This window comes from Danio rerio, chromosome 21 (genome assembly GCF_049306965.1).
Source record: "Danio rerio strain Tuebingen ecotype United States chromosome 21, GRCz12tu, whole genome shotgun sequence".
In the NCBI taxonomy this organism is placed as follows: domain Eukaryota; kingdom Metazoa; phylum Chordata; class Actinopteri; order Cypriniformes; family Danionidae; genus Danio; species Danio rerio.
In genome coordinates, this window is record NC_133196.1 from 45,305,744 (window position 1) to 45,323,078 (window position 17,335).

The following is a 17,335-nucleotide window of genomic DNA, read 5'->3' on the forward strand; positions in this document are numbered from 1 at the left end:
AGGGGCTAATTCAAGGCAAGTTTATTTATATAGCACATTTCATACACAGTGGCAAATCAAAGTGCTTTACATAAACAAGAATAAAATAAACAAGTAAAATAAAAAATAAAACAAATAATAAAAATGAGTAAAAAAACATAAAAACAGGTAAAATGTGAAATAAAAGAATGAAGAAGAGAAAAAAACATAATAGTGCAATCTGTCGGACGCATGTAATTCATATGAATTCGTATGATTTAATTTGTCCAATTTAGTACGATTTGCTCATCACCAAATGAAAGTTGGGTTTAGGGGCGGGGTTGGGTGCCACACCTTCTTTTTTAAATCATATATTTTCATTACGACTGAATTCATATAGCCACTAAACTAAAAAAACGTAAAATATTTACGTTTTCTCATGAAGTCAGGATGAAATAGCAGCACGGTGGCGCAGTGGGTATAGCACTACACCTCACAGTAAGAAGGTCGCTGGTTCGAGCCCTGACTGGGTCAGTTGGCATTTTTGTGTGGAGTTTGCATGTTCTCCCTGTGTGGGCGTGCATTTCCTCCGGGTGCTCCGGTTTCCCCCACAAGTCCAAAAACATTTGTTATAAGATGAAATGGGTAAGCGACATTGGCTGTAGTGTATATGTGTAAATAAGTGTGCATGAATGTTTCCCAGTGGTGGGTTGCAGCTGGAAAGGCATCTGCTGCTTAAAACATACAGTATGCTGGATAAGTTGGCGGTTCGTTCCACTGTGGCGACCCCAGATTAATAAAGAGACTAAGCTGAAAAGAAAATGAATCATAAATAAAAATGATGGCTGGAATTGTTTAGGGCCCCAAAATCACTAGATCCGCCACTGATTATACTAAAACATTTTATCTCTGGTTATGTTTATGGTGTGAATGATCATCATATCTGATCTAAAAAGAGTCCTGATGTTATGTTAATAGGCTCTGTTGTGGGTGTGCTGTGGAAAAATCGATGTGTGTGTTCAGCTCATTATGCTGCGGTGGCACAGAGGGGAAGAGCTGGCACCACGAGTGTTAGCCTTTTCATATGCTTATCCATGAGAGGCACAGATGGCCCCTTTTCCTCAAAACCCCGAGACCCGCTATTGATTAAACCCCTGCTATAAAGGAAGACATAATTACACATGAGCGGCTTAAAGAAACCAGACACTGCTATATGCTCTCCTGTATAAACACCTCTGGCTATTAACATCAGCTAAAACGGGAATGTACACTGTAATAAATGCTGGGTTTAACATGAATGATTTGTGCTGGGGCCACATGATCGAATTAAATTTACTTATTCATTTATTTATTTTACAAATGTAGGTAGATTGAACATAAAACAATTAAGTTGTCACAAAAAACTTAAGAATTGTATTGTTTCAGCTCTTTTTAAACAAGTACACTCTCGGAAATAAAGGTATGGAGCTGTTTTTTTTAACCTAAAAGATCCATATTAATACCTCAAGGGCACTGTTAAGTTTATTCATTCATTCATTTTCTTGTCGGCTTAGTCCCTTTATTAATCCGGGGTCGCCACAGCGTAATGAACCGCCAACTTATCCAGCAAGTTTTTACTCAGCGGATGCGCTTCCAGCTGCAACCCATCTCTGGGAAATCCACACACACTACGGACAATTTAGCCTACCCAATTCACCTACTGTATACCACATGTCTTTGAACACCGGAGTACCCGGAGGAAACCCACCCAAATGCAGGGAGAACATGCAAACTCCACACAGAAACACCAACTGAGCTGAGGATCGAACCAGTGACCTTCTTGCTGTGAGGCGAACGTGCTACGCACTGTGCCACTGCATCGCCCTGTTGAGAAGTTTTGTGTTCCTAAACTGCAAACTCATAGTGTCACACCCCTGTTCAGATTATGGTTTACTCCAGTCTCCACTCACTCAATCTCTGGCCAATCAGGACTGCCTCAAGGGCTTTATTAACTGCACCTGTGCCCACAGTTTGCCCTTTCTGGCTGCACATGGCTAAACTGTTCTGAGGACTGAATTTGATTTCCTTTGTTGTCTTCCTGTGTGTGCGTATTTGACCATAAACCACACACACACACACACACAAACACACAAACAAACAAGCAAAAAAAACACACACACACACACCTTTCCTCTTGAGTACAAATCCTTGTGGACATGTTAATAGGGACAACTAAATGGAGTGACTAGACTGGACCTTTGTTCTTACCCAAAGCACCACTGGCTTTAAACTACCTACCTAAATATTTACCTCCTAACTCTTTTTCAGGTACATATTAGTACCTAAAAAAATACAAAAGTGTTCCTCTTAAAATTTGTAGATACTAATATATACTTTTGAGGTACCAGTATGGACCCTTCAAGTACAAATGTGTACCTTTTGAAAAGGTACAAACTTTTTTTTTTTATTTCTGAGTGTGTACGCTGTAAAAAAAAGAAAGTTAATTAACAGTTTCCATATTTTGTGATTCACACGTGTTTTTCGTTTATTTACGATTGTGAATTGCATTATGGGAGCTTGATCGCAGCTCTGTCGACTTTTGATGTTGTAAATTCAACTCATACACACTACCTGACAGAGGTCTTGTCGTTGATCCCAGCTGTTACAGCAATAAATAATAACTTGACTTCTTGTTGATCGTTTGGAAAAGTGGCAGAAAGTAAATTTTTCTGATGAATCACCTGTTGATCTGCATCCCAATCATCACAAATACTAAAGACGACCTACTGGAACCCACATGGCAAGATTCTCACAGAAATCAGTCAAGTTTGGTGAGGGAAAAAAATCATGGTTTGGGGTTACATTCAGTATGGGGCAGAGAGATCTGCAGAGTGGATGGCAACATCAACAGCCAGAGGTATCAAGATATGTGTGCTGCCCATTACATTACAAACCACAGGGGAGGGTAAATTCTTCAGCAGGATAGCGCTCCTCATACTTCAGCCTCCACATCAAAGCTCCTGAAAGCAAAGAAAAATGTTAGAAAAAGTCATTTTTAAAAAAACTTTTCAAGGTTAGAAGTTCTTGGAAGAAAGATCAAGGTTCCATTATGCAATTCAAAAGCATAAATAAATTGTGGAAATAATTTACACATTTTTTTTACAGTGTAGTTTGAACAAACAGCAGATGTCTTTTTTTGAGTGTTCGGCTTGAGTTGCTAAGTTCACACATGATGCATTCTGTCACAAAGAGGAAACAACACAAGCGTGAATTGCTGCTTCCTGGCAATGACCTCATCAAAGCACCTTTGTTGCTTGATTAAAAAAGTTGTAAAAAATCGTGCAAACTCCACACAGGAATGCCAAACGACCCAGTCGGGGCTCGAACCAGCAACCTTCTTGCTGTGAGGTGATTATGCTACCCACCGCGCGTTTTTAAAAAATTTTTTGTTTCAGCTCTGGGGCGTTGCTGTGGCGCAGTGGGTCGCACATTCACCTCACAGCAAGAAGATCGCTGGTTCGAGCCTTGATTGGGTCAGTTGGCATTTCCGTGTGGAGTTTGCATGTTCTCCCCGTGTTCGTGGGGCTTTCCTTCGGGTGCTCCGGTTTCCCCCACAAGTCCAAAGACATGCACTATATATGCCAAAATTGACCGTAGTGTGTGTGTGTGTGTGTGTGTGTGTGTGTGTGTGTGTGTGTGTGGATGTTTCCAGGTGATGGATTACAGCTGGAAGGGCATCTGATACATAAAATGTGCTGAATTAGTTAGTGGTTCATTCCGTTGTGGTGACCCCAGATTAATAAAGGGACTAAGCCGAAAAGAAAATGAATGAATGAATGAGTGTTTCAGCTCTTTTGTTCACAACAGCACCTACCTGTTGGGTATGAAGATAGTCTTGTCTGATTGGTCGGATTTGGATAAACAACCTATGCAAACAGCACATAAATGCTTTACACATAAAACTAATTAAATTGATTGCACTTCACTGTGATATAGATATCGCATATACTATTATCACGATAACGATAGTTTTTCGATATATTACCCAGCACAAATGACTATAGTAAAAAACAGCTTCGACTTGATGTTCACTCTTTTTATGATAAGCAATAATAACATAATTAAAGTTAAAAGTGACTTTATCTTCCCTCCAGTCAGACTGTGCTTTGAAGTATGCTGCTGGATAAATATGTAAATAATTTAGAGATTTTGGGCAGTTAAAAAATTCATGGTACTGGTAACCCACATATGACACATCCTTCAAATGGGTCACACTATGTTCTATGGTGAACAGTGTTTAGTATTAGTAATGAGCAAAATGTACATACAGATGTGTTTTGTGGAAATGTTTACCTGTAACAGAAACGCTACTTACTAGGGTTAGGGTTATATATTCGACAACCACAAACTTGCACACTTTGGGCCCATTAGTACTAGTTGAGCATCGTGTCAACGCCACAGCCAACCAGAGTATTGTTGCTGACCATGTCCATCCCTTTATGACCAAAGTGTACCCATCTTCTGATGGCGACTTCCAGCAGGATAATGCGCCATGTTATAAAGCACAAATCATCTCAGACTGGTTTCTTGAACATGACAATGAGTTCACTGTACTCAAATGGCCTCCAAAGTCACCAGATCTCAATCCAATAGAGCACCTTTGGCATGTGGTGGAATGGGAGATTCACATCATGGACAAATCTGCAGCAACTGCGTGATGCTATCATGTTAATATAGACCAAAATCTCTGAGGAATATTTCCATTACCTTGATGAATCTATGCCACGAAAGATAAGGCAGTTCTGAATGCAAAAAGGGGTCCAACCCGGTACTAGTACGGTGTACCTAATAAAGAGGCCGGTGAGTGAATTTGCACATTCAAATCAGTGACAATGCGACATGGTCTCTATATTGTTTACAATGGTAGCCAACTTTGAATATTTTGGTCTTTAAGCTCATGTAGGTATGATTCAAAAACAACATTAGCACTATTTATTTGACTGCGAACAATGTTGTACTTTAAAGCCATTGGCTGCTAATATAATTCCACTATTTAGAATTTGCAAATAATACTTTTCTAAACTTATATTATTAAGGACAAAGTCCTAATGTGTGAATATAAGGCCACCTTTACCTCAGGTAGCCTAAATGCCCACATTTTGAAGTGAGCTATCGCTTTAAATAGGTCAGCTTCTAGTTCATCGGTGCATACAAACACGTATGCTAAATATAGGGCATACATACAGTTGTAGACTTGACCTCATTTAGTCCAACAGTTTTCCGACTTTTTCCAGCAGATGCCGCGGTAAATTCGAAGCCGGCCAGTAGGCGGACAGACGCAGGAGCGGCTCCGGCAAACACCCCTCCCTCCCACCTCCCAGACTGGGGCAAAACAAGCCGTCCTCCAGCAGGCGACGGGGGCGAGGAGAAGCCTGGTCAGCTGGAGCAGCACAGATGTCATCCCTCCAGAGGAACACCGCCGATATAATGAACCGGAGATTGTGCCATCGCATTTTCCGCTCCTTCATGTGTCCGTGAGCCGCAGGAGGACAGTATGAAGTGCTACGCGTACTAAAATCCAGTCTAAAAGATGAAATGCTTCTCCCGGTACCTGCCTTACATCTTCAGACCGCCCAGCAGCCTCCTGTCGTCCAGCTGCCACACTGAGGGTGAGTGCCTGTTTTCACTGATGCTGCACTGTTTAAAGTAGACTTCAAGCTAGACCTCGTCCTCTGTGTGCATAACTGGATGTTTGTTTGTTTGTTTTGGGATCGAATAACGTTTGTTTTGGACGTGTCTCAAAACGTACACAACGTTTTGGGACACCATGGGAACGTTCTTGTTTACATATAGTATGATGGTGTGTGATGGAGTGAGTGTGCCACTGTAGGTTGGCAGTTGTGTATAGATTTTGGAATATTACTTGACAAATAGGCAGTACAATGTTTTTATTTTTATTTTTTTTTTGGTAAAAAAATATGTAGTTTGAAGTGTATTGTTTGAAAAAACCATCAGTTCATTACCTGTTTGTTATTATTATTTTATATGATATTTTTAAAAACTTTTTACTGAACTGTAAAGTAAAAATGTTGGTGTAACAGCAAAAAGTAAGACAAACAACCCTTAATATTACACAAATAGTTTATATTTTTATTTTTCTGTACTTTTCACTGAACTGTACCGTGAAATGTCCAAGCACTAAGTAAGAAAAACAACCTTTAATAATATACAAACACTGTAAGAGTGATTTATGTTAACTGTTGGACACTTTTCTTCATATAGCACTAATATTTACCATAACTTGTTGGACATTTTTAATAAATAAAAGTGTTACACCAAAAACAACAACATTTAATTTTATTGTGGTTCCAAAAAGTTACAATATTTGAAAAAGTACATTATATTATATTATATTATATTTTATTGTATTATATTATATTATGTTACATTTTACTTAACAGCTCTGTCTGGGTGTCGAATCTGATTGGCTGATAGCCGTGTGATATTCTGCAATATCAGAACTCCTACAGCCTAGTTACCCTGTATTACTCTGCCCACATAGAGTGACAGCAGATCAATAAACTCACTACAGTTTTACATTTTGCAGCTGTTTTTAGGCGAGAATGTAGTTTTTTAAATTTATTTATAAGGACAGTGCCTATTTTAAATATTTATCATTTCCGTTCGCATCCATTCGTCGTCATTGAGCATAGCAAAAACAGTTGACGTTGTCCATCCACAAGATGGCGACAGAGACTACATAATAACTACAGCTGATCAAATCATTATTAAACCGGTAAGTGACACTCTAAGTCGATTTCTCTCTTTTTTATGTTTCAGTGCTGTATTTATTCCATAGTAATTGTAGTGTATTGAGTGTGAGCTGGAACTCGCATATCAGGAATGTATGTATTTTGTGTTGGCCACTCCTTGTATAACCCTAAGTTACTTTTTGGTTGGTCATCTGTTTGTTTTTAATGTGTCTCCTGTTTTTGTTACTGCAGACTAGCTCAGTAAAAAGAAAGAATAAAGAAATGCCCGCATGTGTTTAGCGTTTTTCCTTATCACAAACACAACAGTAATCTGGTAGTGTTTGCGCTACTTTGGCTTTTTACATGGTTAATTATTCCGATTTCCCAAATGCAACAGAGAAATACTGGGAAATGTCTGTAGACTGATGGCATTTCATGCCATTCAGCCTTATAATCTTAAAATGTGAGCAAAATCATCTGTTTTGTCTTCACTGTAGACATTACGCTAGAGAATCATTCAAACACTAGCTCTAAAGTGACGCTGGTGAAGTAGCAGCAGTTTCTGCTGTTCTGACGTCAGCTGCAGATGTGAATGAATTGCGGAAGAGCGTACAAAAGGGTTTTTAGACTCTCCGTGTTTAATTTTCGTTTTTATATACACGATTATGCCGTCAAACTGTTGTATAAACACAATTTCACACTCGTAGCAGTGCGATATGGCTGTATATCATCACTGGTGGGACACTAAAGGTGGTTGCACACCAGAAGCGCCACTTGGTGACGCTCTGCGTTGCGCCAATCAGTGCCATGCATTTTTAGAATTCTTAGCATAGGTTTCTATCAGGGTACACACACTAGCACTTGTTGGACATTTTTAATAAATAGGAGTGTCACACCAAAGAACAACAACGTTTAATTGTATCGTGGTTCCAAAAAAGTTACAATTTTATCCCAGAAATGGTTGACTATTACGATGCAAGAGCTTTTATGATTGCAGTTATGCCAATAATATCATTTAATGATAATTATGATCACATGAACATTAGGGCCGGTTCATTCTGCTTCATTCAGTTTAACAATGTGGCAGATTAATTACTATTATTAATAATATTTATTACTATCAGCCACTTTAAACATTATCAATAGTTTGATTGCTAACACTGTACTGTACTGTAAAACAAACATTCATTCATTTTCTTGTCGGCTTAGTCCCTTTATTAATCCTGGGTCGCCATAGCAGAATGAACCGCCAACTTATCCAGCAAGTTTTTTTACGCAGCGGATGCCCTTCAAGTCGCAACCCATCTCTGGGACACATCCACACACACATGCATACACTACGGACAATTTAGCCTACCCAATTCACCTGTACCACATGTCTTTGGACTGTGGGGGAAACCAGAGCACTCGGAGGAAATCCACGCGAAGGCAGGGGGAACATGCAAACTCCACACAGAAACGCCAACTGAGCCGAGGTTCGAGCCAGCGACCCAGCGACCTTCTTGCTGTGAGGCGACAGCACTACCTACTGCGCCACTGCCTCGCCCTGTAAAACGAACAAACAAAATAAAATGTCAACGTTTAAATTAATGTGCTTTTAAAAGTTAGTTAAAAATGGTAGGCTACTGTTCTTAAAAAGAAAAAAAAAAACCTGTACTTAAATGTAGGTGTTACCTATAGTATCCTATTCATCAAAACCTGGAAGTATTGCTTGGACCTCATAAATATAGGCTATATGTCATCATATTCATATAGAAACTATTTTTTTATATACATTTTGAAAATATATGTTGCATGTACATATGACATATTGGATTCCTCTGCGTATCACTAGCGGTACACCTACCACAGTTTGAGAACCACTGCACTAAAAGACAGAAAATACTACTTTACAAACTGCACTGTACTCCTCTTCTTCTTCTTCCTTGGTCTTAGTCCCGTATGGTTGCGGGGTCGGCTCTTTGGAATAAGCCATTTTAGACTTGTCCATATGATAATGCCTTTTTACACATTCCGGCCGGCCTTTCGTCCGGGCCTGTCATCCTCATACACTCATACACTACGGACAATTTAGCCTACCCAATTCACCTGCAGCATGTCTTTGGACTGTGGGGGAAACCCTCGCAAATGCAGGGAGAACATGCAAACTCCTCAGAAATGCCAACTGAGCCGAGGTTCGAACCAGCGACCTTCTTGCTGTATAGAGACAGCACTACCTACTGCGCCACTGCTTCGCCCACAAACTGCACTGTACATAAATCACATAAACATTTGCAAAGTATTCAATAATATCACACAAATTAATATAAAAACGGAATAAATATATATATTTTTACACACATTTACATGAGCAAATAAACAAACTCAATGATAGATCCATGGGCACAGATTCTGTGTGAGCCTATATTTATAACCTAAAATGATCTAACCAATGTGACTGAACACACTCATTAGATTTAGATTTATTCTAGTTGGAATTCAGCAGATGTTTATCCAAAACCTTTATCAATTTTTCTTAAACTTACAGATTTACTTTCCAGAGGATGCAGTCTGCCTTATTTTACTTTCACACTGTACATCTTCTGCTATATAGATATAGAACTGCATGAACCTAATGGGCATATACCTCTTTAAAAAAAAGCCTGGTCAGTGCAGCAGTAGCTACTAAAAGATAAACATAGTGCTGCAGGGCCCTGTAACAATAAGTCTTGAGTTTCTGCCAGTAAAGAGATATTTCATTACAAACCCAGCTCCAATAACCTCCTCCTGTAGCCAACATATTGGACACATAATAGCATAGAGCACCATGCTCATCCTTTTACTTGTTGTCTATTATTTTCTTTTGATTCTTGTTTTTGTGGCAAATGCTGGGTTGTCATGGTGGAACTTTACAATATGGATGTGCTAATATGCATTTATTAATGCTTAACTAATCATGAGTTAATGTACAATTCATAAAGAGCTAAACTTTTTGTTTACGATTACTGCATGAGCAACAAATGGATAATCTACATGATTTATATATTAAACGTCCTGATATACTTCGAATGAAATTGAAAAAGAACCGAAATGACGTCATTTACAAATAAATATTTTTGAGTTTGTTTTTGCCAGTTTGAAACGGATCACTAAAGGAAACATTTTGGGAGCTCGTTCTGCCACTAAACACGTATGAGCTACCATTGGTCTGTGGCGATTACACAACTGCGAACGATTACACATTTCGAACAAAATTCTTTTGAGCAGTTCGAAACAGATCACCAAAGCAAACTTTTTGGAGGAGCTTGTTTTGGTCCTAAACACCTTTGAGCTACCATTGATCAGTGACGATTATGCAATCGCAAATAATTATGCATTAAAAATTTTTTCTAAATAAATTTTCGGTAGTTCGACTTCGACACAGATTACCAAGGCCAACATTTTTGGGGGGTTCTCATTTCGGTCCTAAACACCTTTGATCTACAATTGGTCTGTGATGATCACGCAATTGTTAACAATTGTACATTTCTAACAAAATAATAATAATAATCATTTGCGAATGTTTACGCATTTCGAACAAAATTATTTAGATGATTTTATTATTATGATTTCTTTTTCTGCAGTTACAAAAAGATCACTAAAATAAACTTTTGAGAAGCTTGTTTTGTTCCTAAACACATTTGAGCTAGCATTGGTCCATGACAATTACGCAACCATGTAAGATTACACAATTCAACCTAAATTATTTTGAGTTTGTTTATGGCAGTTCGAACAGATCATAGGTTAACATTGCTAACATAGCTAACATTGGTTTATGATAATTTCCCAATCAAGAACTATTACGTGATTCCCAGTTTGAAACAAATCACTAAAGGAAATATTTTGAGAGCTCGTTTTGCTCCTGAACACCTTTAAGCTACCATTGGTTTGTGATGATTACGTCACCGTGAATTATTACGCATTTTTAACAAAGTTCGTTTTTAATTTGTTTTCAGTAGTTGGAAACAGATCTTCAAAGCAGAATTTTGAGGAGCTTGTTTTGTTCATAAACACCTTTTAGCTAAAATTGGTCTGTGACGAGTACGCAATCGTGCACTATTATGGCATTCAAACAAAACTATTTTGAGTTTGCTTTCGGCAATTTCAAACAGATCATCAAAGGAAACTTTTTCGGAGCTCATTTTGAGTGTAAACACCTTTGAGCTACCGTTGGTCTGTGACGAATATGCAGTCACTAGGTGCGTCCTGGAACTCTGCCATCTTTGACGTTTTTTTTCATCATAACATTTTGATAACTTTGCAAGTTTTTAGCTAATGATTAAAGTAGACAGATGGCAGTAATTAACACAATCATTTACATCATCAGTTAATCTAATATGTTAATAGGGAACGAGTACATTACAGTAATCTACAAATTGTTATTAGTTAATTGTATCGTAAAGTTTGAATCGTATAGAATGTTCATTTGTTGCTCATGCAGCAATCATTAATAAATGGTTTTGTTTTTCACGAGTTACACATTAACGCATGATTTTCTGTGCATTAGTTAAGCATTATTCAATGCATATTAGTGCACCCATACTGTAAAGTGTTACCGTTATCATTACGTGCCGTACTGTGGTTTTAAAAGTAAAGATTTCCATGGCTCTCTGTCTACATGCATGTTTCTGTGCTCCGGTCTCTTGCTGTCTCCATCTGCGTCTGCTGCCCGGGCCTGATCGATCCGGTTTTAAAAGGTTACAGTTCCCTTGCTGGCAATGATGTATTACAGTACTGTATTATGCAATCCTTTTATCAGTTTATGTTTGTTTTGAGGTCTGCTCTGGCACCAGAGTTTCATTTTATGAGACAAGTTTATTTGTGAGCTCTACTGCCTTAGAGTTATGTCTTTGCATTATGCTTATACCTTAATTACAAATAAATCCATGGTAATGTCAACCTAAAAATAGTTACGCTTTTGCCGATCACAGTGCTTCACTTCAATACTACTATTAAAGATTTGCAAAGACCCATGCCAATGTTTGTGTGTGATATATTGTTTAAATGTAACTGAAATGCAACATGACTGTCTAATATGGTCATTTAGTGCTAATATCAGATTTTATGGTAAGGATAAAGATTTAAAAACTTAGACGCAACATAGAGACAGAGCACATTAACCCTTAAATGCAGTATTCACAAAGAGAAAGTATTTAGAAGTCACTATTTCAACAAATACGCAGCATATGCTATCATTTCTGTGTGTAGCACGGTAATACTTATTAAATGACACCTTGAATATGAACTAAACCATTTAAGGGAGCAGTTAGTTGCTGTTGAATACAGATGGGCTTTTGGTCAGTCCGAATGGCATGACCAAGTATTCATAGAGCCCTGTACTGTTGAAGAGCATTCTTGCCTCCCAATAGGCATTCAGGAACCTTGAAATACTTGGAGGAAGCCACTGAATGTTGATAATGATTATTAGCTGTAATTTTAAACGGCTTTGACTAGTGGTTGTCCAGTATTTTTTATTTTTATCTTGGAAAGCATAGCGGCCAATGGCTGATATTTAGCTCATATTTTATTTATTTTGATTAACAGTTACATTTTGATTAAATTAAAACTGAATTAAATTAAAATAATCGGAGAATAATTGTGTAAAATAGATATACTTCTACTGGTTTGGCTGTGGTCACGGGCAGTGGCACAGCGGGTTGCGATGTTGCCCCACAGCAAGAAGGTCAGAAGATTTCAAGGTTTCCTCTGGGTGCTCTGGTTTCCGTAGTGTATGTGTGTGAATTAGTGAATGGGGGTTTCCCAGTACTGGGTTGCAGCTGGAAGGGCATCCGCTGTGAAAACATATGCTTGATAAGTTAGTGGTTAATTCCGATGTGGCGACCCCTGGTTAATAAAAGGACTAAGCTGAAAAGAAAATGAATGAATGCATAAATTACATTTCCTCGTGAGATTGGGCTGGTATTTTCAACTTCTTTTCAATCATAAGCAAAAATATATAAATAAATTAAAAAAGAAGCAAAAAGCTAAAAATGTATGAAATCGTATAAACTTGCATGAATAAGCTACTGTTCTAACAAGATGATTTTTTTTGAACGTTTTCTCATTAGACTGGGCTGGGATTTTAAATTTCTCTTTAATGCTAAGCGAAAAAATAAAAATAAAAAGAAGCAAAAAAATTTTGAAATTACATGAACTTGTACGAATTAGCAGATTTTCTGACAATACGTAAAATTGTTACTTTTCCTCATGAGATTGGGCTGGTATTTATAACTTTTCTTTAATGCTAAGCAAATACCTAAAAATAACCAAATAACTAAAAACCAATGAATCGTATAAATTTTTGTTGAATTAGCTACTTTTCTGACAATACGTAAAATAGTTACTTTTCCCCGGGAGAATGGGCTGGTATTTTTAACTTCCCTTTAATCCTAAGAAAGTAACTAAAAAGAATAAAAAAAAAACATTGAAATTGCATGATTTTGTATGAATTAGCTACTTTTCTGACAATATGTAAAATAGTTACGTTTCCTCATGAGATTGGGCTGGTATTTCCAACTTCTCTAATGCCAAACAAAAAGCTTAAAATGAGCAAATGACCTAAAACAAATGACATCATATAAATTAGTATGAATTTGCTACTTTTCTGAGAGTACATAAAATAGTTACGTTTCCTCGTGAGAATGGGCTGGTATTTTCAACTTCCCTTTATTCCTAAGTAAAAAAAAAAAAAAAAAAAAAAAAAAACAAATAACTAAAAACGAATGAAATTGTATGAATTTGTACGAATTAGCTACTTTTCTGACAACACGTAAAATAGTTACGTTTCCTCATGAGGATTGAAGAGAAGTTGGAAATACCAGCCCAATCTAAGTAAAAACCTAAAGATAAGCAAATAACTAAAATGAACGAAATTGTATGAATTTGTACGAATTAGCTACTTTTCTGACAATACGTAAAATAGTTACGTTTCCTCATGAGATTGGGCTGGTAGTTCCAACTGCCCTTAAATCCTAAGTAAAAAACTAAAAAGAAGCAAAAAAACTATTAAAATCGCATGATTTTATACGGGTTAGCCGATTTTCTGACAATGCGTAAAATAGTTGTATCCTCATGAGATTGGGCTGGTATTAAGAAATTCTCTTTAATGCTAAGCAAAACCCCAAAAATAAGCAAATAACTAAAAATGAATTAAATTGTATGAATTTGTACAAATTAGCAGATTTTCTGACAATACGTAAAATAGTTAAGATTGGACTGGTATTTTGAACTTCTCTTTAATGCCAAACAAAAAGCTAAAAATAAGCAAATAACTAAAAAACGAATAAATCGTATGAATTTGTATGAAGTAGCTACTTTTCTGACTTTACGTAAAATAGTTACGTGACCTCATGAGATTGGGCTGGTATTTCCAACGTCTCTTTAATCCTAAGCAAAAACCTAAAGATAAGCAAATAACTAAAAACGAATAGCATCATATGATTTTGTACGAATTTGCTACTTTTCTGACAACACGTAAAATAGTTACGTTTCCTCATGAGGATTGAGCTGGTATTTTTAACTTCCCTTTAATCCTAAGCAAAAATAAAAAATAAAAGATTCTGCTGTGAGAATATCAGGGCTTTTAGGCTTTAAGATGGTGTTGAGGCTTGAACAGCATTATCCGCTTATCATTTTCATCTGATTCCAGGGTTGTTAATGGCTAGGGTTAGGGAATGTGTTTAGTAAGTGCACTGTAAGTTGCTTTGTGTAAAAGCATCTGCTAAATAGCCACTTACTGCTAAAGATAACATCACACAGCGGTCACATAACATCCTTCATTTCATGTGTAGAAGCAGAGGAGAGGTTATTACATTGATCCAGAGTAGACATGCAGCAGTCTGTACACATCTTACCAGCATTTGCTGATCACAGATGTCAAGAACACACTTTCATGAAAACACTTTTCTAGAAAACACTTGTGTTTACCAGAGCTGTATAGTAACGAAGTAGAACTACTTCACTATTGTACTTACGTACTGAAAGACAGTATCTGTCCTCTACTGGAGTATTGTTTTTTAATCTTCCACGTTTACTTCAGTACATATTTTCGATGAGTTAAATACTTTTATTCTGATAGATTTTTTATGTGCTGCATCGGTACTTGTTACCAGGGGTGCCAAAATTATCGATATCGGTTCAGTAATAGATCATAACCGGTTATTACATACTGATGTAGAGGTGTGAACCTATACTGGTCTCACGGTTCGGTTCGGTTACGATTATCATGCCATCGATTCGGTTCAATTCGATATCTCGGTGCATCACGGTGCATTGACGATGCTTTCCATATATAGTGTTATATTTTAGGGGGGAGGCTATAACATGCTGTCTGTATAAACACACAGACACACAGCAACACACTGTCTCTCATTCAAACACATTCACAAACATAGACAGCATCAAACAAACAAACACACACACACACACACACACAAACAAACACACTTAAGCCCTTGCAACAGGGAGAGCTCGTGCTGAGCGGAGCAGAAAAACGAAAAAAATAAGCACTTTTCCGACGGTCCCTTACAGAGAGCTCCTCTCAGCGCGAGCTCTGCCGGCTAAAGTAAACGCAGACTGCGAGGGCTTAAACGGAGCAGTGCTCGTAATGTCGAGCGAAAAAAAGAAAGACAGCTGTGAAACATAACCAGCTTTGTCTTTCTGTAGGAAACACACTTTAGATCTTTTTAGGGTAAGAGTTTTTTGAGTTATTGCCGTCTATAACTGAAAGTGTGTCAGGAAAATCGAAAACAAAACCAACCGAAGTGCGCTCATTTCTGGCGCCCAACTGGATATACAGCGCCCTAAGCATTTGCCTATGGTGCCTATGCCACGGGCTGGCCCTGAGTTGGCTGAGTGTTGTAAATAACGGCGCTCACCTCCCTCGCGACAGAGCGCATAGGAGATAAATGACGTCACTACATAATAACCGGTTATGGTTATTACTGAATCGATACCGAATTGTCCGCGTCTGCATCGCGGTGCACCGAAGAAACAATTAATTTTGACACCCCTATACTGATGTCATTTCTCTCCTATGCGTGATGTCGCAATACTATGGCAAAGGATGCAAGGGCATGTAAATAACGCTCTTACTACAATAAGGGCAGCACAGCACACGAGCCGGTATTTCACGCCTACAGAGAGAGTAATGCTGTAAAACTCCATCTTTACCTGTTTGGGAGGTAACTTTTCCTCTCCTCTTGGCTGTTAAAGCGATACTTGTGGATCCAGACACGAGCGTGCCTGCAAGCTTTCTCCACTGTGTCTATTACGGATTAGCTGTGATAACAGTGTATTATGCGCATACAGACTGTAACCGCGGCTGTTCTTCCCGCCTTGATGAACAGCACTTTCATTTCTAAAGCCCTTTCTGTTGAGCAGGTGAAGACAATAACCAATTATAGAGACCTCGCCTGTCAGCGCTCAAAAAGCAAGCAGGGTAATATTTACATTAGTTTATTTGCTGTAAATGCTCATGCTGGCTTCTGTGCATGTGTTGGAGTTTTGTGTGATACATTCAGAAAGAGTGTTTTCTTTGAGCAGGTCAAATTAAGGGTACAGTTCATATATCTCACTGCTGTAATAAAAAACAGAATTGTATTACAAAGAATATATATATATATATATATATATATATATATATATATATATATATATATATATATATATATATATATATATATATATATTTTTTTTTTTTTATAAAAAAAATTCTTGTGTTATGAAGAAAAAAAATCTAAACATGTATGGAAAGCATCGTCAATGTACCGAGATGCACTGAGATATCGAATTGAACCGAATCGATGGCACGATAATCTTAACCGAACCAAATCGTGAGACCAGTGTCGATTCACACCCCTACTCATTACAGTTATAGACCTTTTTCTTGGCTGCTGCATGTAGGGTGCCATAGCGACCAGCTTCTTCCGGTACAATGTTTAGAACTTCCGTTTACAGCGTTTACAACTGCTAATTTGCGTTCCGAAAATGGGTTTCAATAGCGTTTTGAGTGGATTACGGAGTGTTTTTGTGACACAACTTTGAAAGGTGTGTGTTAAAGCTGTTATAATCTGTCAGATCTGTGGTTCAAGCGTGAGAGAAAAACAGTAAGCCATGTTTCTATTCGTTCTGCTTAATCACATGGCCCCCAAAAAAGATATTTAAAATAAACAAAACAAAATGATTTTTGTCTGCTTTCTGTAATAACTACATAACACAATACTTTTACTTTCAGTACTTGAGTAGCAATTTTTTTTTATAAACTACTTGCAATACTTAAGTAGAAAAAATTTTGAATACTTTAGTTCTTCCACTTAAGTATGGTGCTTAAAGAGCACTTCAACTTCTACTCAAGTCACTTTTTGATAGAGCACTTGTACTTTTACTTAAGGGCCTACTCACACTATGCTATCTGAACTGTGCCCGTTTCAGATCGTTTGAGAAGTGTGAGTGCGCTGAGCACGGTTCACTTGGGCTTTGGCGCGGTACGCTTGTGTGTGAGTGCAAAATGCGCCTAAGCCCGAAACTGAAAGCGAGACAAGACTTTTAAGGGACTGTTTCATATGGATTTATTAATCATTCTTACCGTTCAATGAACACAAATTGTCTTAGTTTATTAAAGGCGCAAA

The 17,335-nt window shown here is 37.7% G+C and overlaps 1 long non-coding RNA gene across 1 annotated transcript; it reads right to left on the reverse strand.

Annotated features, from left to right (window-relative positions):
• On the reverse strand, positions 1-5,662 carry LOC141379912 (uncharacterized). The gene is made up of 3 exons (XR_012396933.1): positions 5,182-5,662; positions 4,404-4,595; positions 1-2,957 (listed from the first exon to the last, which is right to left on the reverse strand). It is a non-coding gene; the product is annotated as an uncharacterized lncRNA (long non-coding RNA).
• Between the last annotated feature and the right edge of the window lie 11,673 nt (positions 5,663-17,335).